General features: G+C 41.9%; 1 protein-coding gene across 1 annotated transcript in view; it reads right to left on the bottom strand.

Annotated features, from left to right (window-relative positions):
- asmt (acetylserotonin O-methyltransferase) overlaps window positions 1-10,838 on the bottom strand; it is a gene marked incomplete at both ends in the record, with an annotated part of 78,688 nt that overhangs the window by 53,693 nt on the left and 14,157 nt on the right. The gene's annotated exons all lie outside the window — the stretch shown is intronic.

Raw genomic sequence — 10,838 nt, 5'->3', positions numbered from 1 at the left:
TAACACACAGGATCTTATGATCAACAGAAGAGCAGGGAGACCAAATACAACCACCCCACTTTGTATCCACCTGTTTCCGCTAGACTTTACTGTAGCATTATCTGCAGGACACTGCCGGTTAACAGCAGACATACAAGCTCACGTCGCGTCGCAGTTGCAACCGTTGTGAGCTTGTAGACGCCGGAAATGCCGCTCGCCTTCTGCGCAATGCATGATGGGATGTTGGAAAGTTGTGTATAAGACATTGTATAAACCCTTGAAGACCTGAGGCATGATTCTACAAATCACACTTTCAACATTTTCCAAAAATGTCCAAAAATTTTACAATATCGTTAAAATCGAAAATGACGCAGATCTGCTTCTGAGGTTTTAATGTATTAACATAACAATTACCATACATAATCTGACTAAATAACATATTAAGTAACAATTCCACAATATAAAAATACTTGATCCATAAAGTATTACAAATTTACTGTGGGTAAGAGTACAAAGGTTCTGGCATCAAAAAAGTAAAAGTACTCAGATTGTTCTACATGTGTCAGTCTTCAATCTAAATATATAGCAGATCTTCAAGCTCACAACGCATGTGTTGCGTTGTGTTGTGAACCACAACGTCATATAAAGTATTAAATAGGATTTCCTGCTCAGCCCTGCTCACCGGGAGCAACTAGGGGTTCAGAGTCTTGCTCAAGGACCAACTCTGGGGGAGCCCGGATTCCAACTGGGAACCCTCCGTGTTCTAATGACGGTTTCTCTACCCCTGAGCCAATGCGGTTCAGGTGGTTGTAAGGCTCTCAGGCCACCTACTGAAAGCCAGGGGTTTTCAAACTGTTTTGTCTCAGGGCACCCTATAAATATTTGTTTTAATCCGAGGTACCCCTACATTATCATTTTCACTCCCAGCACCTTATATTTATAGCATATCGTCGCTGTCGGGTGGAAACCGTTCGTTTTGTATTTATCATCTAAAATATGTACTAAACTAGTGAAAACAGCAGATCTACAAGCACACAACGCCTCGCATCACTAATTTCGTGTGACTTTGTGTCTTGTAACTTGGAAATACAAGGTTTGTGCCCGACAGTGACGATATTTTAGTGATTATGTTGCAAAGAAAACGTTGAGATAATAGCCATTCTGACTGAAAATAACTTTGTACTTCAAGTTTAAAATGATAATAAATATATTTTTAAATGTCCAAATAAATTTCAAATATTATCAAATTATCGCGGCACCCCTGGACTGCTGTCCGACACCCCAGGGTGCCCCGACACCCCAGGGTGCCCCGACACCCCAGGGTGCCCCGTCACCCCAGGGTGCCCCGTCACCCCAGGGTGCCCCGACACCCACTTTGAAAACCCCTGCTGTAAGCGGCAGCAGCTCCACCAGACCAGTGGGTGTGTGGTGGCCCGTGGCCGTAACCTTTGCTCAGATAAGCAGGTAGTATGATGGCCCCAGCAGGTAGTATGATGGCCCCAGCAGGTAGTATGATGGCCCCAGCAGGTAATATGATGGCCCCAACAGGTAGTATGATGGCCCCAGCAGGTAGTATGATGGCCCCAGCAGGTAGTATGATGATAAGCAGGTAGTATGATGGCCCCAGCAGGTAGTATGATGATAAGCAGGTAGTATGATGGCCCCAGCAGGTAGTATGATGATAAGCAGGTAGTATGATGGCCCCAGCACAACACACTGTATTTGTATTGTATGTGTTATGTTTTTTGTTCTCTTTTCTATTTCCTGCTAATGTAGGTTTATAAGACATTTGTCATAAAAATGTGTCTAATATAATTATACTCTGATCCTAGATCAGATGCTAGATCCCATGGACATGTAATGAAGTCATCATACAGCAATCTCCCGAGGCTGATACTTTATGGAACATCTTGTTTTATATCAGATAAGTCAAATGAATCATAACACGCTGTGTAAGCACTGTATTCCTCCTGGTGTCTGATTCTGCTGTTTGTGCCTGTTCCACCCGTTTACTGTCCAGCCTGTTAATACCTCTTAAATGCAGTTTAGGGAGTTATTCTCTTGAGCATGACAACATGTGAGTGCAGATACAAGTGACATAAGTAAGAATGATTATATAGTATTATTATTAGTGGCCAAGGCCACGAAGTGGCAAAAGCCTTGGCCACTCATTGTTATTGGACTTCAGCACTATTATTATTAGTGGCCAAGGCCACGAAGTGGCAAATGGCCACTTATTGATATTGGACTTCAGCACTATTATTAGTGGCCAAGGCCACGAAGTGGCAAAAGCCTTGGCCACTCATTGTTATTGGACTTCAGCACTATTATTAGTGGCCAAGGCCACGAAGTGGCAAAAGCCTTGGCCACTCATTGTTATTGGACTTCAGCACTATTATTAGTGGCCAAGGCACGAAGTGCCCGAAGGCCACTTATTGATATTGGACTTCAGCACTATTATTATTCTTCCGCCACTTTTTCTCTAGCGGCTAGACCGTGCAGTCGCTTTTTACGAAACTCGGCAGTATGGCAGAGGACTATGCCAAACGGCTAAAACGCGAAGCTCGCAACAATCGGCCAAAGGGTGGCGCTGTAGGAAGCCTTTGAAGAATGCCAACTTTGAACTGGTGTAGCTCATGCCCTGTTTCAGGTACAGCAATGAAACCTGTATACACTTATGCGTCTCCTCATGCCGAACAACTTTTACGCTCTGACTTTTGACCTCTGACCTTTACTTCTCCCACAATTTTGAATTATATGAAAAACAGTCAAAATGTATCTCCTCCTGGGATTTTCGCGTAATGTGCGCGAAACTTTTTTTACATGAACTTTGGACCAATACGGTCTGAAAAGTTAGCCGGATTTTCTTTAAAGCGAAACATTATTTTTTAATAATTAACCGTATAATGCAGTTTCATGCAAATTATTCTTCTGCCTCTAAATCATACTGCAAAGTGACACGTTCATGGCAGTATGGCAGAGGACCATGCCAAACGGCTAAAACGCGAAGCTCGCAACAATCGGCCAAAGGGTGGCGCTGTAGGAAGCCTTCGAAAGTGCAAACTTTGAACTGGTGTAGCTCATGCCCTGTTTCAGGTACAGCAATGGAACCTGTATACACTTATGCGTCTCCTCATGCCGAACAACTTTTACGCTCTGACTTTTGACCTCTGACCTTTACTTCTCCCACAATTTTGAATTATATGAAAAACAGTAAAAATGTATCTCCTCCTGGGATTTTCGCGTAATGTGCGCGAAACTTTTTTTACATGAACTTTGGACCAATACGGTCTGAAAACTTAGGCGGATTTTCTTTAAAGCGAAACATTATTTTTTAATAATTCACTCAATGTTGCAGTTATATGCAAATTATTCTTCTGCCTCTAAATCATACATGCAAAGTGACACGTTCATGGCATTTGGCAAATATGTAGAGGATTAGTCCAAATATCACTGAAAGCAATCTTACTCCAATTGGCCAAAGGGGGGCGCTATACGAAGCGTTTGAAAACTCAAACTTTAAAGGGGCATAAGTCATGCCTCGTTTCGTTTGAAGACATGCAACTTGCTTACACGCGTGCCTTGACTCAAGCTGAAGACATCTGTGTCTTTGTTAAGTAAGCTCCGCCCTTCGATTTTCCGCCTTTTGGAGCAGTTCGTAAAACACTTAAACCCGCTTTTATTCCGGAACTTTTGCGTCATGTGCACGGAACTTTTTTTACATGAACTTTGGACCAATATCTAAAGATCTGTCAGATCGGATTTTTTAAACATTGAAACATGCTTTTTTAATAGTTCAATCAACATTGCAAGTTGTATGCAAATTATTCTTCTGCCTCTAAAACATACATGCAAAGTAACATTTTCATGATGAACTACCGTAGAGGGTAAGTCCAAATATCACTGAAACCAAAAAGAATCATATTTGAACTGGGGACCCCCCACCCTGACGTGAGTAGGGTTTTCCCATGATCTGGTCCTTAGGCTAGATGCAGAATAGAGCTGGGACGTTCGCGAACGAATCAAATCTTTTGAACGGCTCTTTGAAGTGAACGTTGGGATCCGGTTCGCGCAGTAGAGAGCCGTTCATTTGGGGGGGAGACCCCCTCCCCCAAATTCAACATCTCCTTGCTACTCCACTGAGTACTGACTGAAAAAAGACGCTCAAAAGCCGTTCAAAAGCCAGCCGTTCAAAAGCCATCTTTTGAACGGCTCTTTGAAGTGAACGTTGGGATCCGGTTCGCGCAGTAGAGAGCCGTTCATTTGGGGGGGAGACCCCCTCCCCCCAATTCAACATCTCCTTGCTACTCCACTGAGTACTGACTGAGTACATTGAGTGAGTGAGAGAGAGAGAACAAGTGGAGGAGCGAGTTCATTGTTGCCTGCTTGTTTTTTTAGGTGTTTTATGAATAACAAAAGTCAAGGTAGCTTAATTTACACACACATTTTATGATCGATGGTACTGTCTCACTTCAAATAGCCATAAATCCCACCTCTAATGCAGAATGGTTAGGCACAGGTGTGTGTGTGTGTGTGTGTGTGTGTGTGTGTGTGTGCGTGCGTGCGTGCGTGCGTGCGTGCGTGCGTGCGTGCGCGTGCGTGCGCGTGCGTGCGTGCGTTATTCTTCTGCCTCTAAAACATACATTCAAAGTCACATTTAAATCACACTTTGCAATAATGTAGGTTAGTGCACTGTGCACTTGTGCACTTGTAACCCACGGTTCAGCGGGAATTACAGTCATTTTATTTTATTTTTCAAATGGAATATATTCTTATTTTTCACATGCAATGTTTTGACCACGGTCCCTGAGTCACAGCTGCAGAGCATTCGTAATCACCACACCCTGTATAAAGCCAGTCTTTTTTCAGTTTGTTCAGTAACCTCATTGGAGCTGCTGCAGGTTTGTACACATTTCATTGCAAGACTATTCCAATTTCTAACAGCATTACTCCATTTATATTTAACCCACACTATATTGCTTTTAGATCCACCTGACCAACTCTGATATTGACACTGAGGCTGCGTGACTAAGATAATTGGTAAGTGAACATGTGGCTCGGAAATGTTTGTTTCTGGTTTTGGGATTGGAATGTAAAAAGATTCATTTCGGTAATGTAATTATTGCTTGTAGATAAGCAGATTTGTCGACTTTATTTAGTTTTAAGCTTGTAGATCGGCTGATTAGTTGATTTTTTTAGTTTTTTTGCCTGTGAACTGAATCTTAATTGTTTGGTTTTCAGAAAAACTACATTTCCCAGAATGCAGCAGCTAAGATGGTTGCTTGTTGGGCGTCGGCCGATTGAATCCATCTGAACAGTTTGAACAAAACACTGCTGAGTTGAGTGTGTGCTGCTCTGTTAACCGGTAAGACTGTTTGCTTGTATTTTGTATGGTCTCTTTTACCGTTTTACTGTGTTATTTTGGTTCTATCGTTTACAGTGAGAATGTGTTTTATATTGTCAGGAGTGTGCAGTTGTGGATTATTGCCTGTGTCCACTATTGTTTGGGGTGTGGCCTCATCTCTTTCTTCAATGTAAGCATTTAACTAAAGAGATGTGAGTATTATTGCGACTGTTAGGTCGCAGTTACTATCGAAACCTCCACCGGCTGTCACTCTGTCCGTGTGACATCATACTTTTGCCCTATTCATATCTCCGTTACCATTGCCCCTATCCATGCCAAACTTTGCACACACTCCTTGGCTGCGTGATTTCTCACATGGCCCTCCAGCGCCACCATGAGGCCGATTCTTGCAAAACATTTGCGAACATTGCTCCTACAGATTTTGGCCTAAAATCACACAAATTGATTGTCAAATCACAACCTCCGTCCCTGATTTCACACATGCCCCTCTCTAGCGCCACCATCAGACAGATTTTTGCAAAACACATTTTACAACACTGCTCCTACAGATTTTGGCCTAAAATCACGCAAATTGGATGGCAAATCACAACCTCCAAATCAGCAGATCTGTTGACTTTATTTTGTTTTAACCTTGTAGATCGGCTGATTAGTTGATTTTTCTTATTTTTTTTATCCAGGCCCTGTTTTTTGCATGTGAACTGAATCTAACTGATGGCTTTGCTTGGTTTTCAGAAAAACTACATTTCCCAGAATGCAGCAGCTAAGATGGCTGCTTGTTGCAATCAGTTTGATTTGTCAGCACCTGGCCGCAACACAGCTTCTCCGAGTCAGGCAATCCAAATGTTTTTGCTCTTAACCACCGAGCTCTGCTTCACTGTGTAGCTGGCTCTCGAAGGGACTCTTCCATCGAGCAGTAAGCAAAACTCCACTATGTTCTCCTCTGTCGCACATTTGCTCTGTATTTTGCCACATTGCTAATGGTGGTTCTATCTGTTCCCATTGTAGGCAAATTAGGAGCTGCATCTGAGTCTTGGAAGAGAAATGGCATGTGTTAATGGAAGCAACAGCATACTGTGAAACATATGTTTCGAATGTAACCCCTGTTTGTTAAGTTCTGGAAAGAAGCATATTTTGAGTTAAAAGCCCCGGTTTTGGGAAGAACTTTATTTCATGTTTTAGGGGAACGCCCCATTGAATAAAACAACGCTTATTGCGTTTTCACCTTGAGAACTGTTTCCGTGTGCTGGTTTGGGTTCAGACTTAACAATACTTAATGTTTAAAAACTTTATTTGAAGACGTGTTAAAAGCCCCGGTTTTGTGAAGAACTTTATTTCATGTTTTAGGGGAACGCCCCATTGAATAAAACAACGCTTATTGCGTTTTCACCTTGAGAACTGTTTCCGTGTGCTGGTTTGGGTTCAGACTTCACAATACTTAATGTTTAAAAACTTTATTTGAAGACGTTTACTACTTGAATTATTTGAAAACATTGTGATTTAAAAGACATGCCTGAAAATGGCTAGGTTGTTAACCCTCTGTTTTGAAGGTTTACAACCTGATGACCAACTCTTCAACAAAGACAACTAATGAAAAAGTTGGAAAATAAAGATTGAGTTAAAACCTTGAGGAGTTCTTTGGAACTATTTTATGTCTGTTGCATATAGTCTTTTGCATACATGTTGTGTAGAGGTCAATTTGTGCTTTCACCAATAACTATGCCGATTAGTGTAAAATCGGCAGAGTCTCTGTCATTTATAGCGCCACCAGAAGGCCGAAAATGCATTCTTCGATATTACTCCTTCAGATTTTATCCGATAATCACACAAATGTGCACACAGTATCTCTACAGTGATGTAATCATGACGGATTTGTCCAATATCATATTCTATCTAATTGGCTAACATTGAATTCCAAGGTTTGCAGGATTGCTCCTTTTTGAACAAAATGTCTCAAACGCAGCCTGCTATTTGTGTGAGATTTTGCATGCACATTCCCACTAGGCCAAGGAACAGATGCCACCCTTCTCACATTGGCCTGTTATAGCGCCACCAGCGGGTCAATTTTTGCAAAACCCATTTTTGGAACAAAATGCCTCAAATCCCGCATGCAGCGTCCGATTGCCGTGAAAGGCCAAAGAACACGTGGTACCCTTTTGACTTTGGCCTATTATAGTCACCACTAGGCTAAAAAAAAAAACACCTGACCTGCCGGAGACCTGTTCGGAAGAACACTGCTTCCAGTTTTTCTTTGATTTCTTCTTTGCTTTCCCTTGATGCCTTTTTGCTTTCCTGCTATTTATGCCTTGGCCACTTTATCGCTGCTTGCAGCTATATTTATTATTATTATTCTTCCGCCACTTTTGCTCTAGCGGCTAGACCGTGCAGTCGCTTTTTACGAAACTCGGCAGTATGGCAGAGGACTATGCCAAACGGCTAAAACGCGAAGCTCGCAACAATCGGCCAAAGGGTGGCGCTGTAGGAAGCCTTTGAAAAATGCCAACTTTGAACTGGTGTAGCTCATGCCCTGTTTCAGGTACAGCAATGAAACCTGTATACACTTATGCGTCTCCTCATGCCGAACAACTTTTACGCTCTGACTTTTGACCTCTGACCTTTACCTCTCCCACAATTTTGAATTATATGAAAAACAGTAAAAATGTATCTCCTCCTGGGATTTTCGCGTAATGTGCGCGAAACTTTTTTTACATGAACTTTGGACCAATACGGTCTGAAAACTTAGGCGGATTTTCTTTAAAGCGAAACATTATTTTTTAATAATTCACTCAATGTTGCAGTTTTATGCAAATTATTCTTCTGCCTCTAAATCATACATGCAAAGTCACACGTTCATGGCATTTGGCAAATATGTAGAGGGTTAGTCCAAATATCACTGAAAGCAATCTTACTCCAATTGGCCAAAGGGGGGCGCTATACGAAGCGTTTGAAAACTCAAACTTTAAAGGGGCATAAGTCATGCCTCGTTTCGTTTGAAGACATGCAACTTGCTTACACGCGTGCCTTGACTCAAGCGGAAGACATCTGTGTCTTTGTTAAGTAAGCTCCGCCCTTAGATTTTCCGCCAATTTGAGCAGTTTGTAAAACACTTAAACCCGCTTTTATTCCGGAACTTTTGCGTCACGTGCACAGAACTTTTTTTACATGAACTTTGGACCAATATCTAAAGATCTGTCAGATCGGATTTTTTAAACATTGAAACATGCTTTTTTAATAATTCAATAAACATTGCAAGTTTTATGCAAATTATTCTTCTGCCTCTAAAACATACATGCAAAGTAACATTTTCATGATGAACTACTGTAGAGGGTAAGTCCAAATATCACTGAAACCAAAAAGAATCATATTTGAACTGGGGACCCCCACCCTGACGTGAGTAGGGTTTTCCCATGATCTGGGCCTTAGGCTAGATGCAGAATAGAGCTGGGACGTTCGCGAACGAATCAAATCTTTTGAACGGCTCTTTGAAGTGAACGTTGGGATCCGGTTCGCGCAGTAGAGAGCCGTTCATTTGGGGGGGAGACCCCCTCCCCCCAATTCAACATCTCCTTGCTACTCCACTGAGTACTGACTGAGTACAGTGAGTGAGTGAGAGAGAGAGAACAAGTGGAGGAGCGAGTTCATTGTTGCCTGCTTGTTTTTTTTAGGTGTTTTATGAATAACAAAAGTCAAGGTAGCTTAATTTACACACACATTTTATGAAAAGGGTAAATACTAAATTGTGATCTCAACTGTCAGCAGAGGAATGTGGTGCCACCTTGTGGATTCATGTTTAAACAAATTCTTCTTAAAAATATATAAATATACAACGAGACAAATGAGCCAGTCTTTTGAACGGCTCTTTTTAGTGAGCCAGATCGATGGTACTGTCTCACTTCAAATAGCCATAAATCCCACCTCTAATGCAGAATGGTTAGGCACAGGGGTGTGTGTGTGTGTGTGTGTGTGTGTGTGTGTGTGTGTGTGTGTGTGTGTGTGTGTGTGTGTGTGTGTGTGTGTGTGTGTGTGTGTGTGTGTGTGTGTGTGTGCGTGCGTGCGTGCGTGCGTGCGTGCGTGCGTGCGTGCGTGCGTGCGTGCGTGCGTTATTCTTCTGCCTCTAAAACATACATTCAAAGTCACATTTAAATCACACTTTGCAATAATGTAGGTTAGTGCACTGTGCACTTGTGCACTTGTAACCCACGGTTCAGCGGGAATTACAGTCATTTTATTTTATTTTTCAAATGGAATATATTCTTATTTTTCACATGCAATGTTTTGACCACGGTCCCTGAGTCACAGCTGCCGAGCATTCGTAATCACCACACCCTGTATAAAGCCAGTCTTTTTTCAGTTTGTTCAGTAACCTCATTGGAGCTGCTGCAGGTTTGTACACATTTCATTTCAAGACTATTCCAATTTCTAACAGCATTACTCCATTTATATTTAACCCACACTATATTGCTTTTAGATCCACCTGACCAACTCTGATATTGACACTGAGGCTGCGTGACTAAGATAATTGGTAAGTGAACATGTGGCTCAGAAATGTTTGTTTCTGGTTTTGGGATTGGAATGTAAAAAGATTCATTTCGGGAATGTAATTATTGCTTGTAGATAAGCAGATTTGTCGACTTTATTTTGTTTTAAGCTTGTAGATCGGCTGATTAGTTGATTTTTTTAGTTTTTTTGCCTGTGAACTGAATCTTAATTATTTGGTTTTCAGAAACTACATTTCCCAGAATGCAGCAGCTAAGATGGTTGCTTGTTGGGCGTCGGCCGATTGAATCCATCTGAACAGTTTGAACAAAACACTGCTGAGTTGAGGAGTGTGTGCTGCTCTGTTAACCGGTAAGACTGTTTGCTTGTATTTTGTATGGTCTCTTTTACCGTTTTACTGTGTTATTTTGGTGCTATCGTTTACAGTGAGAATGTGTTTTATATTGTCAGGAGTGTGCAGTTGTGGATTATTGCCTGTGTCCACTATTGTTTGGGGTGTGGCCTCATCTCTTTCTTCAATGTAAGCATTTAACTAAAGAGATGTGATGTGAGTATTATTGCGACTGTTAGGTCGCAGTTACTATCGAAACCTCCACCGGCTGTCACTCTGTCCGTGTGACATCATACTTTTGCCCTATTCATATCTCCGTTACCATTGCCCCTATCCATGCCAAACTTTGCACACACTCCTTGGCTGCCTGATTTCTCACATGGCCCTCCAGCGCCACCATGAGGCCGATTCTTGCAAAACATTTGTGAACACTGCTCCTACAGATTTTGGCCTAAAATCACGCAAATTGATTGTCAAATCACAACCTCCGTCCCTGATTTCACACATGCCCCTCTCTAGCGCCACCATCAGACAGATTTTTGCAAAACACATTTTACAACACTGCTCCTACAGATTTTGGCCTAAAATCACGCAAATTGGATGGCAAATCACAACCTCCAAATCAGCAGATCTGTTGACTTTATTTTGTTTTAACCTTGTAGATCGGCT

This window comes from Nannobrachium achirus (assembly GCF_963921795.1).
Source record: "Nannobrachium achirus genome assembly, chromosome: 22".
Classification (NCBI taxonomy): domain Eukaryota; kingdom Metazoa; phylum Chordata; class Actinopteri; order Myctophiformes; family Myctophidae; genus Nannobrachium; species Nannobrachium achirus.
The sequence above is the reverse complement of the archived record's forward strand: the minus strand, read 5'-3'. Positions and strand labels throughout refer to the sequence as shown.